Source organism: Gorilla gorilla, chromosome 9 (assembly GCF_029281585.2).
Source record: "Gorilla gorilla gorilla isolate KB3781 chromosome 9, NHGRI_mGorGor1-v2.1_pri, whole genome shotgun sequence".
NCBI classification, from domain to species: Eukaryota; Metazoa; Chordata; class Mammalia; order Primates; family Hominidae; genus Gorilla; species Gorilla gorilla.
The window spans coordinates 29,798,459-29,812,210 of NC_073233.2; the positions used below are offsets into that span (position 1 = coordinate 29,798,459).

The 13,752-nt window shown below is 35.0% G+C and overlaps 1 pseudogene; it reads left to right on the plus strand.

Moving 5' to 3' along the window:
• The first annotated feature begins 620 nt into the window (after positions 1-620).
• Positions 621-13,540, plus strand: LOC101127441 (52 kDa repressor of the inhibitor of the protein kinase-like; annotated as a pseudogene).
• Positions 13,541-13,752: the final 212 nt, after the last annotated feature.

The window sequence follows — 13,752 nt, forward strand, 5'->3', positions numbered from 1 at the left end:
GAGGCCAGGAGATTGAGACCAGCCCGGCCAGCATGGCGAAACCCCATCTCTACTAAAAAATACAAAAATTAGCCAGGTGTGGTGGCTCAAGACTGTAATCTCAGCTACTCAGGGGGCTGAAGCACAAGAATCTTGGTTTTAACCTGGAGGCAGAGTTTGCAGTGAACCAAGATCGTGCCACTGTACTCCAGCCTGGGCGACAGAGCAAGACTCTCTCTAAAAAATAATAAGTAAATAAATAAATAATCCAATCAATCAATAAATAATAAAGTAGATTTCAGAGCAAAGAAAATTACTTACAAAACAGGATGCATATAATGATAAAAAGATCAATCTACCAGGAAGATACAATTCCAAATGGGTAGCAACAAACAACTTTAAAATACAGAAAAGAAAAATTGATAAGCCTGAAAGGATTAGTAAATAAATAATTACGCATATTGAATTCAGCACTGTCCTATCAGCAGCTGGTAGAACTACTAGACAGAAATTCAGCAATAACATGGAAAATCTGAACAACGCAATCAACCAGCAGGATTTTTTTTTTAACGTACATGCCATACCACCCAACATCTGCAAAATGCACTTATTTATCCAATGTCCACAAAGTGTATATGAATATGGGCCACATACAGGATTATAAAACAAATCTCAGCAAAGTTCCTGTGGCTATGGATTCTTACCAACAGTTGGTATTGTTAGTTTTTCAGCTTAGCCATTCCAATTGGTATACATTGGTTTTTCAGTTTTAATTAGCAAGTCGTTAAGACATGATCTTGAGTATCTTTTCATGTACTTATTTTTCATGTATACATCTTTGTGAAGAGTCTATAAGCAGTTTAATTGAAATATCTGGTTTCTTACTGTTGAGTTTTAATAGTTATTTTTAATTTTGGATACAAGTCGTTTATTAGATATGTGTTTTGCAAACATTTTATCCTTGTTTGTGACTTGCCTTCTGATTCTCTTAAAAATGTATCATACAAAACAAACTTTTATTTTAATAAAATTAAACACTGATTTTTTTGTGGATTTTGTTATTGGTATCTTAAGGGCCTCCATTTTTAAGACTAAAATAATTTATGAATGACGGCTTCCCTTTGTACCTTATTCATAGGTAATTGAGCCAGGATGCCTCTGTTAGGCTCTTTCTAAATAAGGCTGAAGTTGAAAAATACAGCAGAATTCTTTTTTCTAAAATTTAGGATTCAGAAAAGCTTAATATGTGGTGCTGAATAGCTACTTTCTTGATTACTTGGAATATTAAAGGGTAAAATGAGATTTTAAGACAAAAATGTGATTGTCTCTTGCAATGCTGCTTTCTCATATAACCTCTCCACACCCTGCTGCTGTCCATTCAAATAGTTGATATTAATGATGCTTAGAAACTGAAGAGGTTATTTTATACACACACACACACACACACACACACACATATTTACATATATGTATATGTATTTAATTTTAGCTTCATGCATCTCTCTGAATCAATTGTTAGCTGACTGTTATGGAGTAGAGCAAAACATATTGCCTAACATCCTGCCACCCAAAAACTCACTTTCTATTCTTATGATTGTTCAGATCCTTCTAGACTTGTCTAATTGAGATAAAAATGGATCCTAGTTTACTTAACAGATTAAACAACATGATATGATACATCAGCAATAGGAATAATGTTTAAGGGTGATCAGTAGTCATCCTTTAACAAAGACCTTTTAACAAGAATACCAAAGAACTGATGTGAAATTCTATGCATAAAGTACTATTTTAAATGCAGTATGTTTTACATCATTTCCCATAAGAGGTACCTATTATCACCATTCCTATTTGAGAGATGAGAAAACAATGCCATTAATAGGTTAAATAACTTTGCTAATGTAACATGGTAGAAATCAGAGCAAAGATTTGTGCCAAGAAATCTAGTTTAAGTGTCCTCTCTTGTAAATACCTTGATATTCTGCCTCTCTCAAAATAGGCACTCTGAACATTGTAGGAACGAAGTCTGTGAGCAGAGTGAAGAATGAAGAAACGGATTAAGATTGTTCTTGACAATTGGCTAATAGATCACTTTTTATTTGATTATTTGTTTCAATTTTAAAATATGTTAGTAATGGGACTGTCCTGGTATGGATAGTCTAGGCATAGTTTCCTCTTAATGAGTTCAATTCATAGTTTGACCTTATTATGTCAGAAACAAAGGAAGCCCATTTATCAAGGAAGGAGAATGGCTGGGAGTTAGCCGCAGAAGGTTTCACGAAAATAGTTAGTCTTCATGCCAATTATTATTTTTCCTTTCTCCACTAGGTCAAATCTGAAGAATGCACACATATAGTTAGGCTTCACAGATGTTCTTACCTTCCGACCCCATCCCAGTATAATTCTACCCAGCCTACTCTTATGCATTCTTTTCTCCACCCTTGGCATTGAGAAGTTACCCAATTTGACTATTTTTTCAGAGGACTCATTCCTAAGTGATAAGGAAAATATTAGAACTGTTCTACATCTTCATTATATAAGTAGTTTTACAGTTGTATACATTTTTCAAAATGCAGCATTTTGCTAACAATCACTCTTCAATAAAAGCATAGGGTAAAATACAATTTGATATGAAAATCAAATTAGATGAACTCATTAAAAGCTATAGATCTGCCAGCAATGCCAGGAGTTGAATAATTCATCAGCTATTTATCACACTTACCCTACCACATTACTGTTGTTGTTTTTTGTTTCTGTTTGAATTTTGCAAAAGGATTACACTTTCCCAACTGTGAGATTTCAGAAGCTGAATTGCAATTTTATTAATATGGAGCTTTTGTTACCTAAATTAGCAGAAAGTGCTTTAGCTAAGATTATAGCCAGTGCTCAAATGAAGGGACTTCATTACCACATTTGAAAAAAGAACATTTGTCATAAACACTCGGTTTATTTATTTGATAGAGCAGGGAATGAAGAATAAAATGAATCATTCCAGGACTGTAGACAACAGAGAAATAGCTGTTTTGATTTTAATTGCCTGATCTATAAATTTTGAAGCAAATGGGAGGGGTTTAAACAATGTTAATCAGAAGATAATTAAACCTAAAGTAAATTCATTCTCAGTAAGTGGATGGGCCTCACATAAATGAAAGAAAAGGGGAGAGGGGAAGGAATGAGCAAAATAAGTACATAAATATATATATATTTAAACATAATTAAGTAGTAGCGAACTCAGTAAAGCTTAAATTGTACTAAATAGAAATAATATTATATCAACTAGGCTATCCTTTGCTTCTGTTAAATATAATACAATCTGGCTATTTAAATAATTTGTTACCAATTTATTTTCAAATGTATACATTACTAAAGCATTCATTTATAAATTATTAATGTATTTATTCATCTATTTCTTAAGTTCATATTATATGCCAGCAACTATATTAAATGCTGCAAATAGCTATGAGGAATGAGGTATATCTCTTATATTAAGTCACTTGCCATCTACTTTATAGGCAATATCTGATTATTTTATATGTGATTAGAGCAAGTAAGAACATGTAACAGATCTTAGAATCTGTATCTATTAGGATGCAACACTCTTCCATGGACAAGAATATAAGCTTTCTAAATACTTGCATACTAAATAGAAAACAGAATAAACTTAATTTTAAATTTACAAATATATTAAAACATTTATTAATTTAACAAATTAATAAGATACTAATTTGACATTTTTAAAAAATTTATAGGATGTGAACTCATCATATTCATTAATATTCATTCATCTGATAATACTTTTTTTATCTGATAATAATGCCACCGTGGATTTTCTAAATTGCCATTTTCCTAAAAAAAAAAAAAAAAAAAAAAAAAAAACATGATTTGGCCGGGCTTGGTGGCTCACGCCTGTAATTTCAGCACTTTGGGAGGCTGAGGCAGGTGGGTCACAAGGTCAAGAGGTCAAGACCAGCCTGGCCAAAATGGTGAAACCCCATCTCTACTAAAAATACAAAAATTAGCCAGATGTGGTGACGGGTGCCTGTAATCCCAGCTACTTGGTAGGCTGAGGCAGGAGAATCGCTTGAACTCAGGGGGCAGAGGTTGCAGTGAGCCAAGATCGCACCATTGCACTCCAGCCTGGGTGACAGAGTGAGACTCCATCAAACAAACCAACAAAAAATGCAATGTTTTTTCTTCTTTCTGTATTTATCTGTTGTATTTTGAGAAATAGCAAACTCACTTCCACATGATTTCTAACAGTTATCATATAATGCTTTATAGTTATCATTACAATTTTAAGAAAAAAATATACAAGGAACTCCATGTATCCTTTATAATCCGCTGTGGTTTTTTTGGTAAGACTTACACAATTGTACATTCAGTGTTTACTGTTATTTATATTATATTTAAGCTCTAATGTGTCTAAATCTCAGGAAATCCATGTGACATTCTTTAATTTAGTAACCAATAGTCTTAGGTTTAGAATTAGAAAACCTTGGCTTCAAGACCTAGCTCAGTCCCTTCAGAATTTAGAGCTCACATTTCTGGTTTAAACACACACAAACACACACACAAAATTAACAACAACAAAAACCTTTTCTCCTTCCTTTCTTCCTGACTCCCCTTTTTTCCTTACTCTCTGATGTTCCTTTAATATCTTCCTTACAGCATTCTTACTTTGTTGTTAGCAAAGTTCTCAATTTTACTGTGTAATTTGCATTTCTCATCCCAGCCTCCTTTCCATATAAGGGTGAGCATATGACATATGCTTATAATAATGAGAGGTGAGAATTTTTGGATGTGGCTCCTGGGAATCTCTTCTTAAAATGGGAGAAAAGACTAGTTAGAATATTTTTACATTTGTTGTTTTCCTTCTTCACTGCAAAGAACACTAGATGCTAGAATTGGAACATGTGTCTTTCCATTATGAACCAAAGAGCACATGCTAAAGGTTACTGAACATATAAAATATAAAATTTCAGAATTCTGATGGCATCAAGGAATTAGTACCCTAGTTTACCTACTTCCCAAATTCTGTGTGAGAAAAATAAAATACTCATTTCACCTTAGCCACTGTTTCCAGATTTGTTATTTGCAGTTAAATGTAATTACTGATAAGCTAATTATGTCACCATTAGTAGATACTACCCCCATTGTGAACATTTATTTTTATTCATTCATAAAATAAGTGTAATAAAATTAATTGTCTTAATGAGAATAATGGAAGGATTAAATAAGAAAATATGTATAAAGTGTTCAACATGATGCTTGACAAAGAATCTGTAATTATTGAAGTTATGTACTATTTGAGAGAAAAGACTTCCCGCTCTCTAATTTTTATGTTATATTTGAGGAAAATTTTTAATAATTAAGTATGTTACTTTAAGATAGAGATAAATAAGTGTCTCTTTGTAAGTGCAACTAATCTGCAATATAGAAATTATAAGACATGGCCAGGCGCGGTGACTCATGCCTATAATCCTGGCACTTTAGGAGGCCAAGGTGGGTGGATCACCTGAGGTCAGGAGTTTGAGACCAGCCTGCCTAACATGGTGAAACCCCATCTCTACTAAAAATACAAAAATTATCTGGGTGTGTTGGTGGGCACCTGTAATCCTAGCTATTCAGGAGGCTGAGGCAGGAAGATCGATTGAACCCAGGAAGTGGAGGTTGCAGTGAGCCGAGATCACACCATTGCACTATAGCTTGGGCAAGAGAGTGAGACTCCATCTCAAAAAAAAAAAAAAAAGAAATTATAAGACATAGTTTTGTTAAATTACTCTGAATATATGCCCTTGAAAAGTCTCTCATGGAACAATCCTATTTACCTCAAAATACAGATAGAAACATTTCTTATTTCTTTTAAATTTGGATATATGAAAGCTTTAACAAAGGCAAAATTTTAAGAAAGGGTACAATCAGATATTGCGTACCTTATAAATGAATATAGTTAGTTTGGTTAATTTTTACAAAGCTCTAAAAAGGCAGAAGTGATGCTAATTTACACAGCTGAATTGTTTCAGATAAACAATGACTTAAAAGCAATTACTCTGGCCAATCTGCTATAATTATAAAAGGCTCTTTTAAGCAAAATTCATCTGACTAAGGAAATATAAACGCAAGGGATGAAATTTTAGTTCTTTTTTAAGATTATGTATTATTTATTCATTTATTGTTTTAGGAGATTTTTCCTCAACAGAGATATTAATTTCTTCTGATTTAAAATAGAATTAAACTTATTTTACATAATTATATTCATTTCATTTACATTTCAAGTATATCATGGAACTTCAAAATGAAAAGTTCGTTAGAATGCTAATACTGAAGACTTCAAAACAAAAAAATCCCTCCGTGCACATAACTAAATTAACTGCTTGATTAGCTCAATTTATCACATTCTTTTTCTCTTTCACCAATGCCATTTTTTTTAGATTCACTCAAGAAGTTTATTCTCTATGATTCATTGGAAAAGGAAATATTTTTCTTGGTTTATTTAGTTGACTTGTTATCAGGTGTAAACTTTGCAGTTTTAATTTTCCTGCTGTCAATTATTTCCAAAAAGTAATTTTTACAATTGTCCACCAGGCATAAATTGTTTAAATGCATATTCTCCTCATCAAAGCCCTCTAAAAATTCTGCAATCTGCAATTCATTGCTTAAAATATAAAATATGTCATAATATTTATAATATATAATAAATACATTAAGAAACAATAAAGCAGTCCTAAATGAGGGATGTTGTTAGAGCTCTAAAATGCAAGTATTATATAAAAAAGATTCAAAGGTATGTTCATTGTAACTCGAAAAATGGGATGGGGAAATATATCCTCCCCTTAGGTTAAATATAGGTTTACGTAATTTATTTTTTGTTTTGGTTAAAATATTTAATGAATGTTAAATGCATACATAGCACCATAATTAAATAAAGGATAAGCATGTGAATAACTTGAAATGAGGATCTCTGCCCAATTCATTGTTGTCTCCCTAGTCTCCAACATCATGTAAGAAAAAGAAAAAGGAAACAGACTGAGAAATGAGAAGAAAGAGAAGGGGATTAAGAAAAGGAGTAAAGAAAGGGAGTGTTCAATCGCAGGCTGATTAGAAGCATGGCCTGTGGCAGAAAATAAGCCTACTGGCTCTCATACTTAAGCATGTTTCTGGCCTCATTTTTCTCTTCCGAATAATGGGGATAATACTATTCACTTCTTAACATCCTCATGAAAATTAAATGAGATAATCTCTATAAAGTATCTGGCATAAAAGAAACAAAAATGATAATTAGTATATGTGGCAAAATATATCATAGGAGTAGTCACTCTTGAAGCAGATTTTTTCGTAAATCCTTGTTGATAACTTGAATGAAGGAATCAAGATCAAGCCAAACTTATCTGACAAAGGAGTGGATTGAGTTCACAATTTAAAATCCCCATATTACAGAGGCAAATAACAGAGTTAGAAACAGTACAAATACGGAATAAGAAAGAACTGGCTAAAGAAATTTTTAAAAAGAAAAATAAATAATAAATGAATAAAGTAGGCCACAGTAGGCAAGCTAAGTATAATTACAATAAAATGTTAAATTTGAATAGTTAGCAATTTGTAAGTCAGCCTTTCTTTTCATTGTGCATTGAACAATTCCTCTTAAGAACCCTGGGTCCTGCCTCAGTTACCTGAATTTTAAAGCATAAGCTAACACTGAGAAATGTCTGAGAATATGTGATATAGAATCAAACCCATATGAGGAAAAAACAAATATTTTAAGCTCTTTGACTTGGCAAATACACTGTGAAGTGATATGATTAGTAATGCTATGTGTTTTTCTCAACAGTCAAGTGAGTTGCCAAAGCAAATATTTCACCAAAGTTTGACAGGAAAGAAAGACTATGCAAGACCACTGTAATAGAGATGAGAGGCCAGAACTCTGTGCTAAAACAAAGGGTGAGTTGGGGGTGGGGGGTGTGATGTGAAATAATAAGAAATATATATTTGTTCTCTGTTCCCAGTTTCTGAGAGTGTTCCTAAAACCCTTGTAGGTAAGGGTGTTGGGGGAATGTTTTGTTTTAACATTTGATCTTTTGGCCTTAGTTACCAACACAGAGCTCCTGAGACATTTGTAATATCCTGAATGATAGGAGGGATTGACATAGAACTCCTAAATCTCTTGAAATTTCCTCGGTTAGTTGAGTATCTTTTGTTCTAAAGACATGCTTCATAGTGGGCTCCTGGATGGAAACAGGTCGGGAGTAAAATCAACCATGTGATTAGAGGGTTGGCACTTTCACTCCCACAGCCTGACCTTTAGCAGAGGACAGGGGCTGAACATTGAGTTGGTCACCAATGTTCAACTGATGTTGTCATCATGCCTATGTAATGAAGCCTCTATAAAAATCCAAAAGGACAGCCTTCAGAGAGCTTCCAGATTGCTGAACATGTGGTGATCCCTGGAGGGTGGCACACTCGGAGAGGGCATGGAAGCTTCATCCCACTTCCCACATACTTTGCCCCATGCATCCCTTCTACATGACTGTTCATCTGTATTCTTTGTAATATCCTTTATTGATACAATGAAACAATACATTTAATCAAGTTGTTTCCGTGGGTTCTGTGAAACACCCTAGCAAATTAATAGAACCTGAAGAGTGGGTCATGAGAACCCCAATTTATAGTTGGTTGGGCAGAAGTACAGTTCACAGCCTGGGTCTTGTAATTGGCATCTAACGTAGGGTGCACTCTTTTGAGACTGAGCCCTTAACCTGTGGAACCTGAGTCTAATTCCAGGTAGGTGGCATCAGAAGTAAATTCAAAGATAGGATAGCCAGTTGGTATCCACTGGAGAATTGCCTGTTGTGTAAGGAAGAACTCACACACATTTCGGTGACCAGAAGTGAAGTGTTTTGTGTTGCGGTGGTGTATTGAGTGTGAGTAGAGAAAATGCTTTGGTTTTTCTCTTATCCTACAAGGGGATGGAGAGTTAAGCACTATGGTAAGCTAGTGGAAAAGTACTGGAAGACATTAGTGATCAATGGGATTTGTGAAGCATATTGAGTCAATTCCTGAGTGCAAATATTTCTGTCTGTGATTAAGCCATCTGTGTTTCATAACTGATGCCCATGGAAGATAACCTCCTAACCTCCTAGGAAGTTAGGGTCATTATCTTTTGTAGTGATTACACATCAAAGAAATGGCCCTCAGGTACTTAAGAGATTCCTGGGTTGCAAAACTGGCAAGAGGCTTTTAAAATGATTTGCCACCGCGCACCTGTAATTCCAGCTACTTGGAAAGCTGAAGCAGGAGAATCACTTGAACCTGGGAGGCGGAGGTTGCAGTGGGCTGAGATCACGCCACTGTACTCCAGCCTGGTGACATATTGAGACGCTGTCTCAAAACAAACAACAACAACAAACAACAAACAAACAAAAATTTGCATCTCAAGTGAGCAGAGAAAGAATTTACAATTGCAAGTTATATAAAGAAAATGCTCTAAGGGAGGTCAGGACCTAGAATCAAGAATGAGCTCATCTATAATTTAGTCAGGTGAGAGAACTGTTAAGGTTATCTTGGTCAGAGAGTTTGTTTTCCAAGTCGAAAATAAGGCAGTAAAAGAAAGATGAAAAAAAAGAAAAAGAAAAGAAGTACAGCATAAAAGAAAAATAAGATCTTAAGAATAAAGATTTTAGTTAGAATATCAAGATTCTTAAAATGAGTTGTGATTTTGAGTCCGTTACATGTGTAATAAAATATTGGAAGACATGGCTTGGAGGAATTTTATAGTATCTATCCATGATAAGCAAAACAGCTATTTTTCCTAGATGTTTTACATTTATTACTCCTGAAAGGTGGCAAAGTAGACCAAGGAATCTTTCCTTTTGTGCTGTATAATTTAATGAAAATATTAATCACCTTTTATTTACTAACCCTAAGCGAACAAACTAGTTGCATGATCACTGCATAGAGTCACGGAGTATAGTAACTCAGGGTAGAAATTGAGTTCTTATTTAGTATGATGAAATGTACCTTCCAGTTAATAAGAATAGTTGACATTCATCGAGCATTCACACATGCCAAACAATGTTGTAGACCCTTTATGTACATTTTATTAAAATTTACTCCTTGGAGAAACTTACATATTTTCACTTACATATTTTCACATATTTTCACTTACATATTTTCACATATTTTCACAAACAATGTTGTAGACCCTTTATGTACATTTTATTAAAATTTACTCCTTGGAGAAACTTACATATTTTCACTATTTTTATTGCCATTTGGCATCTTTTATGATCAGAATTGGGAAAGAACATACACTAGTAAATTTGAAATCTGGGCTCTAAACCCAAGCAGATATGACTTCAAACCCCTAGCTCTTATTCATCCTTTTCAGCATGAGTTAGGATTTTCAGTACTGTAAGAATAAAAAAATATGGGACTGTCATGGGCTTGAGGAATGTAGAAGAATGGTTATTTCCAATAAGTAACATGGATTCGAAGGTTAACTGGTGTAATCTTTTTTATTCATTTAAAGTAGTCATGCTTATTTCTTAGACATTTCGTGCTGAAATTACACATTTGAAAATATTATGGATTTACTGTATATATTTATTATTTCATTTTTGCCCACCCTTTATGACATGGTAATGTGTTCTAGTTACAAGCCAGTTGAAAGTCAACCAGATAATAAAGTAGTGTTTCTCTTTGGCTTAATAACTCATCAATATAGGAAATTGCGTCTTCTCTCCGTGGTTGAACCTTGACAGGTTTAGTAGTCTCTGCATTGTTGAGATATTACTTTTCTAACAATAAAACAATATTTAAGTAATTACATGATATATTTTTGGAGTAGAAAAAAATTGCTAGAAGCAGAGAGAGAGAGATCATTATGAAATGATACTACCGAATTTTCATGTCTCATTTTACTCATAGGTGCCATCAGTCTTAATGATGGTTATCCTCTTTCATCTCATGGCAATTTTATGTTGCTGATGAACATAATGTCCACTATACAACAGTGTACATTCATATGTGTTGTTCCATTTGCTACTTAACCTACTAATAAAAGGTCATGTTAGAATAATTCACAAAAGACAGTTTAGAAAGAGTATCACAACTCAATGTTTAGTTCTTTTCCTCAAAATAGGAGATTTGGCTTATGTATTAGGCATCCTCAGTGGAAATAGTCCTTCTGAAAATGGCTTCTTAGAAACACTTCAGGCCAGGTGCGGTGGCTCATGCCTGTAATCCCAGCACTTTGGGAGGCCGAGGCAGGCAGATCACAAGGTCAAGAGATTGAGACCATCCTGGCCAACATGGTGAAACCCCGTCTCTGCTAAAAATACAAAATTTAGCTGGGCATGGTGGCACGTGCCTGTAATCCCAGCTACTCGGGAGGCTGAGGCAGGAGAATCGCTTGAACCCAGGAGGTAGAGGTTGCAGTGGGCCAAGATTGTGCCACTGCATGCCAGCCTGGCGACAGAGCAAGACTCGATCTCAAAAAAAAAAAAAAAAAAGAAAAGAAAAAAGAAATACTTCAGAAGCAGAGGCACAAAAGCCATTATTCTGAAAAGAAAACTTGGGGTTAAGCAGTATCCTAACAGTAACAACGTGGGGATTTCTGTGGCTCATTGATGGAAATGGTTCTCATAATCTGGTGAAATCATTCAAGTGGAATTTACATAGACATTCTGTAGTTGCTCTTTCTTAAGAAATTTGAAATAGGTACTTTTGGACTTCAAAACCTTTAGCCAAATAGTTAAAGGTGGGATAAAAACAATTTTACATTTTTTCTATGTCATCTGTATATGGTGCTTTATTTATAACACTGATATCAAATTGCCCATTCATTGCTTATTGTTCTATACCAGGAATAGCATATACCTAGGTTAAATGCTACCACTTCCTCTCCAACCTAAAACTCTACTTCAGCATCCTTTTCAAAATCAGCTAGACCACTGACCCTGCGAAGCCACCCTGGCTGTCCTCCCAGGTCCTGATGGGTGGGGAAACTGCCCTGAGGAGGCTGGGAGGGGAGGGCATGATGCTGAACTTCTGTGCAGCCCCCAACTGCAAGCAGAGGAGCATGTGGTTGGACCTGGCCTTCTTCAAGTTCCTGCAGTATCGGGCCAGAGCCCAGAAGTGAGTGAAGAATTGTTGGAGAGCAGACTTAGAAGATAAAATGCCTGACCAACTAAATATACCTTATTGATCATGTGCCAAATACTTTGAGACCTCTATGATCAGTAGAAATGTAAATTTTGCAGAAACATCAGAAAAATTCAGAATGATTGGATTATTTTATTTCTCAAAATTAATTGAAGCAGTTATTTGTGAAGTAATTGGGAGAGTCCTTATAGGACTGTTCTTCAATAGAATGCAATACCAACAATATTTGTTCTTACCAATCATTTAAACAATTCAAATAATAGACACACAAAGTGAATAAAAGAATTGAATGAAGATGAAATCAAGACAGTGAAACAGAGAAAAATTTATGAAACTTCTGAACAGGAACAAAAACATAAAGTAACAACAGCAATGCTCAGAACCCCACTGCAGAAGAAGGGGATGAAGAACAAGATTAGGACATCTTACCTGTGACCCTTGAGGACAAGGAAAACAAAGAATGCCTAAAATCTCTATTTGAAGTCTTGATTGTTATGGGATAGCAAAATGTGTCGCTGAATGGACATGAGGCTAATGAAATCACAGGAGGTCTCTTTACTCAAGATAACTTTCAAGCAATGCTAGAGTGCCTGATAAATTCTGGTGTGGAGGTCCTGAGAAAGCACTTTGAGACAACAGCAGTTAACACATGGTTATGTTTGAAAACACAGCAGAAACAGATGCTAGAGATCTGTGAGGGCTGTATTCAGGGAGAAACTCTCAGAGAAGTGAGAGACTCACACTTCTTTTCTATCATCACTGACAATGTAGTGGACAGCAGGAGAGAGCATCTAACCTGTGTTGGTGAGGTTGATGAATCTCATAAACTGAGAGGAACTTGTAGACTTCCTGGCTTATGAAGCTGATGCAGAAATTTTGGCTGTGAGATTTTACACTGTGACAACTGAGAAGCAGGGACTAAATATGGAGTATTGTCATAGCCTGGCTTACATTGTTTCCAGTGGATTTTCTTCCAAAATGAAAGTTGTCACTTGTAGAGTTTTAGAGAATGCTAGAAGCAACACTCCGCAAGCTATCTACACGCTCTGACCTTATTGTGCCTTAAATATGTGTTGGGCTAAATCAGTGCCTGTTATTTGAGTATCTGTTGCGTTAGGAACAATTGAGGAAGTTTATTCTTTTTACCATAGATCACCACAACTGCTTGTAGAACTTTACAAAGTAATTTCTATTCTTTTTCAGAGCAATGAAGAAAGGGGTAAACAAACTGAAGGGAATTTGCCATTCTCAGTGAACAGTCAGGGATGATGATTCTGAAATTTTAGTGGACCTCCTGTAAGCACTTGTTTTATGTTTAGATGGTAGAAGTAGTGACACAAATATTAGATGGTATAACAGTATAGATGGCCAAGCATTTGTACTCTGCAGTGTAGTAAGATTTTGATTTCATGGTTACTATTGCTGTTCTTTAAAATGTCTTAACTTTTACAAGAGCCTTGGGAAAACAATCTCCAGGGGCAAACCTCTGATGTCTTCTTTGCAGCCAGTAGTTTGACTGCTGTATTGCATTCACTCACTGAAGTGAAGGAAAACATTAAAGTTTATGAGGAGTTTTGGTTTGAGGAAGCCATGAATTTGGCAGCCAAACTTGATATG